A 7,248-nucleotide genomic window follows, 5' to 3' on the forward strand; every position below is an offset into this window, starting at 1 on the left:
GTTGGCTGCGAAGGAACTTTTTCAAGTGCTGAGGAGCAAGGACGTCTCCTTGAGGAATAAGGTGCACCTGACACAAGCCATGATACTTTCAATTGAAAGTATCAATTGCCTTGTATGCATGTGAGAGCTGGACAATGAATAAGGAAGACCGAAGAAGAAGGAAGAAGAAGATGCTTTTGAGTTGTGGTGCTGGCGAAGAATGCTGAAAGTGCCATGGACTGCTAAAAGAACTAACAGATCTGTCCTGGAGGAAGTGCAGCCTAAATGCTCCTTGGAAGTGAGAATGGCCAGACTTCATTTCACCTACTTTGGTCATGTTGTCAGAGGAGACTATTCCCTGGAGAAGGATGTTATGCTTGGTAAGGTGGAGGGTCAATGAAAGAGGGGAAGGCCTTTAATGAGATGGATTAACATGGTGGCTGCGACAATGGGCTCGAGTATAACAAGGATCATGGAGTTGGCGTGGGATCGAGTGGTGTTTCATTCTGCTGTTCATGAGGTCGCTATGACTCGGAAACGACTCGACGGCACCTAACATCAACAAACAACATGACTATCCCATGTGTTGCAGATAGGACTTCTCCACAGGGTTTTCTTGGGTGTAATCTTCATGGAAGCAGATCCCAGGTCTTTCTTCCATAGTGCAGCTGTGAGTTAATATTTAGGCATATACCATTTGCACCACCCAGGGACCTTCTTTGAGAAGCTGTTATTGTTGTTATTGTGTACCATTGAGTCAATTCCAAGTTATAGGGACCCTATATACGACAAAGTAGAACTGCCCAATAGGTTTTCCTGGGCTGTAGTCTTTATGGGAGCAGATTGCCAGGTCTTTCTCCTATGGAGCTCTTAGGTGGGTTCAAACTGCCAACCTTTTGGTTATCAGCTAAGTGCTTAACTGTTGCTCAACTAGGGCTTCTATCCTGGGAAGAAAGGTGGATGCAAATCTCTACAAAGATACTGGTGCCCAAGCTGCCTAGACATGTCTTATAACCATTCCTCTCTTGGATCTTGTCCTTCACTAGTGACAGCACTCCTGGCAAGCAGGCATGATGGGACAGAGAGTACAGGTATCCCCTTCTCCAGAGACCTCTCTCCAACCTCTGCTTCTGCTCTTCTTCCCCAGCCCAGGGATGTGAGCCAGCACAAGGACTCCCGTCTCTTTTTAGTCTGAGTGAGATCAATAGTCCCTTCTGTTCTTTAAGACTCTCACTCCATGTCCAGAATCCATTTCCCTGAAGACTGTGGGCTTTTGGAACACATGAGCCAGAAACACTTCAGGATATTTATGTTCTGCTCTACCATATGCCTTTCCTGGGTATCAATGAGCAGAACCTACTACTTGCTTGAAAGGAAAAAGGAAAGTTAATATCTCAAAATACTATATACATAGTGTTAGGAGGAAATAATTAGATTTTGAGGACAAATAATTAGTCTTTTTAGGGATGGCAAATGTTACAGGACATTGTTGTTAGTTGAAATCAGTTGGCCCCAACTCATGGTGACCCCATGTACAAAAGAATGAGACATTGCCTGCCTGGTCCTGCACCATCTTCATGATTGCTGGTGTCTTCGAGTCCATCATTGTGGTCATTGTGTGTTTTGAGTGCCTTCCAATCTAGGGGCCTCATCTTCCAGCACCATATTGACAACATTCTGTTGTGACCCATAGTCTTCATTGGCTCATATTTAAAAGTAGATGACCAGACCTTTCTTCCTAGTCTTTCTTAGTCTGGAAGCTTTGCTGAAACTTGTCCACTGTATGGTGACCTTGTTATAGATATTTAAGGGATCTTAAGTCCTTATGTTTGTAAGATAGTGGAATTAAACTCCAAGTATCATTTCAGCAGTTAAGGCAGGAAGAAGGATAGAAGAGACAAGAGTTTTCTTCTTGTACTTTCCCCCTTTAACAAGAAGTAACAGCATTTCAGAACCTCTTTCCCCCAGTGAACTTCTTTTTATGTCTTATTGACCAATATTGGGTCTCATGGCCCCCCTCACTGCCGATGAAGCTGGGAAAGCAAACATTGAGTTTCCAGCCTCAATGGGGAGGAGAGATAGGAATGGAGAGGGAAATGGGAGTTGCTGTTGGATTAAATAAACTGCCTTTATCTGGTTTCCCTCAGAAGCAGCTGAGACAAAGATTCAAATGTAAATAGTTTATTTGGGTGATGAGTAAACCTCAGTAAAGAAATGAATTGAGGTGAAGAAGTAAAAAAGCCATTAAAGAGAGCATTGTTAATCCACTGTGGGATGTTGTTGTTGTTAGTTGCCATTAAGTCAGCTCTGACTCTTGGCAACCCCATCCACAATAAAACAAAACATCATCCAGCCCTGCACCACCTTCAAAATCATTGGTATGATCACATCAATTGTTGTAGCAATTGTGTATTTTGAGTGCCTTCCAACCTGGGAGGCTCATCATTTTCTAGCACTGTATTGAATGATAATCTGTTGTGAATTATAGGATTTTCTTTGGCTAATTTTTGAAAGTAGATGATCAGGCTTTTCTTCCTAGTTTGTCTTAGGCTGGAAGTTCCACTGAACCCTGTCCATCAGAGATGACCCTGCTGGTATTTGAAATACTGGTGGCATAGCTTCTAGCATCAGAATAACATGCAAACCACTACAGTATGCAAAGTAACAGACTACGAGCAGCTGGAGTTTAATCCTGTGGGAGCAACTCAGGGAGCCAATGCAAAACCCAGACCTCCGAGTTACTTTACTTCTGGCTCATTGGAGGAGAGCTGCTGGGTGTGTGTAAGCCCCTGACATTTCTGCCCTGCTTATGATCAGGGAGAGTGGGCTTTGGACAGAGCATATCCACAGATAAAGCAGTGCTAGTGCTGGACTTAGGGTTTTGGGCAGCGCTCTAACTGGTAGGATGTGAATTGTGGCAGCATCAGCTACACCAACCCACAGGGCTGGCCACATAGGGTGTGGCAAAGTGCTTGGATTTCAATATATGTGTTTTATAGAAACTTAGTTTCCAGAGAACCTCTATTGGATTGCAGTTGTTAACTGCTATTGAGTCGCCCTCTGACTCACAGAGACCTCAGGCACAACAGGATTGGACCATTGTGATCCATAGAGCTTTCGTTCACTGATTTTTGGAAGTAGATCATCAGGCCTTTATTCCTATTTTGGAAGCTACACTGAAACTTTTTCAGCATCACAGTAACATGCAAGTGTCCACTAACAGACAGGTGGTATCTGTACCCGAGGTGCATTGACTGGGAATGGAACCCAATGGTCTGCCACATGTAAAGTGAGAATTCTGCCACTGAACCACCACTATGCCCAATACATGCTTTTTTATCCTTAAAGTTTTTTAAAGCTAGAGATTGACTCTAAGTCTCAGATGTTTTGACACCTGGAAAATTTCTCTCAGAAGAGAAACTTGTGCTCTTACGACATTCTCTCTGGGAACAATCTACCAAAGAAGGGATGAGGATCCTGTGAACAGAATCTTAAATGATTGAACAGTTGAGTTTACAATTTGCACCATTTGGATCCAAGTCTTTTGGTCTCTTCATCTTGAATACAGTTGAAGCCCAAAGGGAGGGTGGATTAATATTTTCTGATGTAATATTCAAAGTCAACCTTGGGAGAGGTGATGCTATATCCCATTCAAGGGTGAGAAAACCTATGTTCAGGGAGGGAGAGAGATTGCCCAAGTCACACAGCTAGAAAATGATGCAGCTCTGCTTGGAGCCCAGGGTTGCCTGATGATAAAACTGTTGCCCTTTCCATGTTATTGGCTGATCCCCACAGGAAGATGACCTTTTAAATTCATCGTATGAATTAATAATGGTAGGATTATACACCTTGCTGTGTGCTGATTCACAGCTAGGGCTTATGTGGCAGAAGGTTGCTTTTCTTCTTCTGTTGGGGGATATAATGCACTGACCCTCTGACCTCTTCTCTCTCTGGGGTCAGGTGCATGCAGCTGGCGGTGGGGCCTGGTGTTATGTTGTTGACCAAATCAAGTCAGATTCTGCCTGGCAATCTACTTCCAAAAATCAGCAAATGCAAACCTTATGGATTATACAACCTACCTATCATGAGGATGGTGCAGGACAAGGCATCATTTCCGTTCCTTGTGTGTGGGGTTGCCATGAGTCCAGGGGCTGACTCTGTGGCAGCTGTCAACAACATGCTGGGCTGAATCACACGCTTGACCTATTGATGCTTTCTCCTGAAGGATATAGGCAGATAGCTGCTAACATCTGAGTTATAGAAAAATAAGTTCCAAATGAACTCTTTATCCTTCTGCCATTAGAATTAATCCTGGAGTGAGTACATAGCACTCCTAGCCTTTGGAATTGCCCTGGGCTGTAGCCCCTGCTGAGTGGAGGAATAGGTGTCTGTGCTTGTACCACCATGCTTATTTTCATGAGCACGGGAGTAGATACTTGACCCAAGGCAACCAATGTGATCATATTTTTTTGTCCTGGGCATTCAGTTCTGTGAGACTGAAATTGTGCTGTGGCCAACCTGGCAGCAACAAACTTTCTGAGTCTCAGGTGTGGGTGAACAGAGGAGCTTAGAGTGAGCAGAGAATAGGCAGATGTTTGCAGGGAGGCAGAGACCCGACACCAGATGGCTCTGTGAGGAAGATGTTTTGGATCTTGCATCCTCAGCCTCCCTGCCCTACTTCAAGGCTCAACTGTCCTCCCCGTGCCTGAGAGAGCCCATGACTATGCTTAAAGAAACGTCTCTGACATATGTAGCTTGGGAGAGAGCATGGAGGCGGGGGTTGGCTCTTTGCATTGAGATGGTCCGCAGGCAAGACATTTGTCCACAGAAGCCAGCTTACAATAGACGTGGAACTTTGTCCCTGACAAGGAACACGTATCAAGTTAAGCACACTTGTGGAAATTCAAGCTTGTGGTTTTACTCATGATACTGATCAAGGACACAACTTATAATTTAAAAACAAATAAAGCAACTGACCATCAAAAACAGACAAACCATAACATTGCCATTAAACAGAAAAGTTGAATCAAAATAACAGGTGGTTTCTATAGAAAAGTTATATTGTTACTTCATAATTTTACTGTAGTGTCTCCTAGGGGATGAATTATGTTTTGTCTGTCAGTCTATCTATCTGACAATCAAACAAGGTAAACATTAAACAAAATAGTCTGGAATAACAAAAGTTAAATAGAAGCTTTATGAGCTCTATCAGCCTAAGACCACTGAGGACAAATCTGTGGTCTGATAGAATGAAATGTGTCCGCCCATTGCTGTGAGGGAGATCACACACCAGAACAGTGGGGGAATTCTAGCAAACAAAGGAAAGGATGGCATTGTTACAGGATTTGGAGGATGGGTGGCATTTAGGGAAAATGTAAATAAAAATTTAAAGCAAAGCAGGGCTATATGAAAGGGGTCAACACCAGGTCTGGACTTAGAATAGACCCTGGTTCCTGTTTCCTTGGAAACAACAACATTAAGATAAATGTGAATCCTGTGTTCAGAAATCTCTTACCTGAAGCTCCTCTGCATCTGGATTGGAAATTGAGGCTGCTTGTCTGTGTCAAAGTGTTTTAGATCTTCCAGGCAGGAGTGCCTCAAGCTTGCTGATATTATTTCAAACAGCAATGTTTTTGATAGTCTCTGATTTTAGAGAACAAGGATTTTCAGGATGTAAGAAAGCAGTGGTTACTCAAAAGGATTGGTTATAACATACAGTGTGTCCTTGAGAGAAATGTTATTTCCTATTACTTTGGAGCTGGCTTTAACTTGACCTGTTATCTCGGTCTGATGACTGAAAGGCATTTTTTTTTTTTTTTTCAGTCTGAACTAATTTTTACTTTCTCAAAACTTTGGGGCTCTTTTGAGATGAATGTGGTGGTTAGTTAATAAGTCAATGCTTTTCACTTTTTCTAAAGCTTATCAAGAGATATCTTGTAACTATTATATGGAATCCTCAAGTGATACAAATGGTTAACACACTCAACTGCTGACTGAAAGATTGGTGGTTTGAGTCTACCTAGGGGTGCATCAGAAGAAAGGCCTGGTGATCTACTTCTGAAGAATCAGCCATTAAAAACTCTATGGAGCACAGTTCCACTCTGACACACATGGGGTCACCATGAGTCGGAAATGATTTGATGGCAACTTGTTACTGGTTAACTGGATATGAACAACAAACCACTAACTGTTTGGAGAGTAGCCAGGTGGGATCTGGCAGCTTTGCTGACATCACAGATGATGGGATTTTCCAGACTAAGGAGGTTGCATAACATGGAAGCTGTTCAAGCTACTCTTGAGTCTCTTATGCTCCAAATACTTTTCCATATGTGGTTTATCACATGTACTACTGTCTACTTAATTTCTTAAGAAGTGGATTCACATCCTGTACTTAAATAAATACATCACAAAATGAAACCCTTAATCACTACTATAAAAGGAAAAGACAGTATTACTTGCATAAATTCAAAGCAACCATAAAAAAGAAATAAGATGATGACAGTATCATTTTTTTTTTCTTTCTCAACTATTGCCTTTCAAAGGCTCCACACTTGAAGCTTGTTTTGTCTTTTTAAGGAAAAGGGAGGCATTAGCAAATGTCAGAAAGGTGTTAAATCATTTCCCAGCCAGCACCAAATCAAGACTTTTTCTCTGACATAATCAGAGAGATGAAAGAGAGTGAAAAGAAGAGCCTCAGGCCAGGATTTGGTATTACCATGATGTTGTGCACCACACCAAACCATCTTTGGTGCCAACATTGCTGGATGCTCCCCACTCTGGAAAACTGGAATTGAGCTTTAAGACACCAGGTGCATAGTCACATGCCCAGGAGAGTCAAGTGTAACTATCTCCTAGGTGTGACTTGGGGCAGATATTTAACCTCCCCAAGGCTTTGCTTTCTCATCTGTACAATGTGGGTAGTAATTGTCATTACCTCCCAGGATTGCTTTGAGGATTTTATGAGATGATCCACAGAAAATAGTTACCACCATGTCTGGCATATGGAAGGTTTTCAATAAATAGAAGCTGTTATAATTGGGAGCTGAGACAAGCTTGCCCAGTGGCCAGTAGTGGGTCCTAGAGGTCAGATCTGGGTGACTGACCAGGAGGCAGAAGAAAAACTGAGTGTTGAGAGTCTAAATAGACCAGTCAGATTCTATTGCAGAAAGGAATAAGAGCAGTGCTGGATATAAGAACAAGAACACGTAAGTCAGAACCTGGGACACAGTGCCAATAACAGATGGTGGTTTGAGTCCACCTAGAGGTCTC

This window comes from Orycteropus afer, unplaced genomic scaffold (genome assembly GCF_000298275.1).
Source record: "Orycteropus afer afer isolate SDZICR_OR568_19922 unplaced genomic scaffold, OryAfe1.0 scaffold00150, whole genome shotgun sequence".
NCBI classification, from domain to species: Eukaryota; Metazoa; Chordata; class Mammalia; order Tubulidentata; family Orycteropodidae; genus Orycteropus; species Orycteropus afer.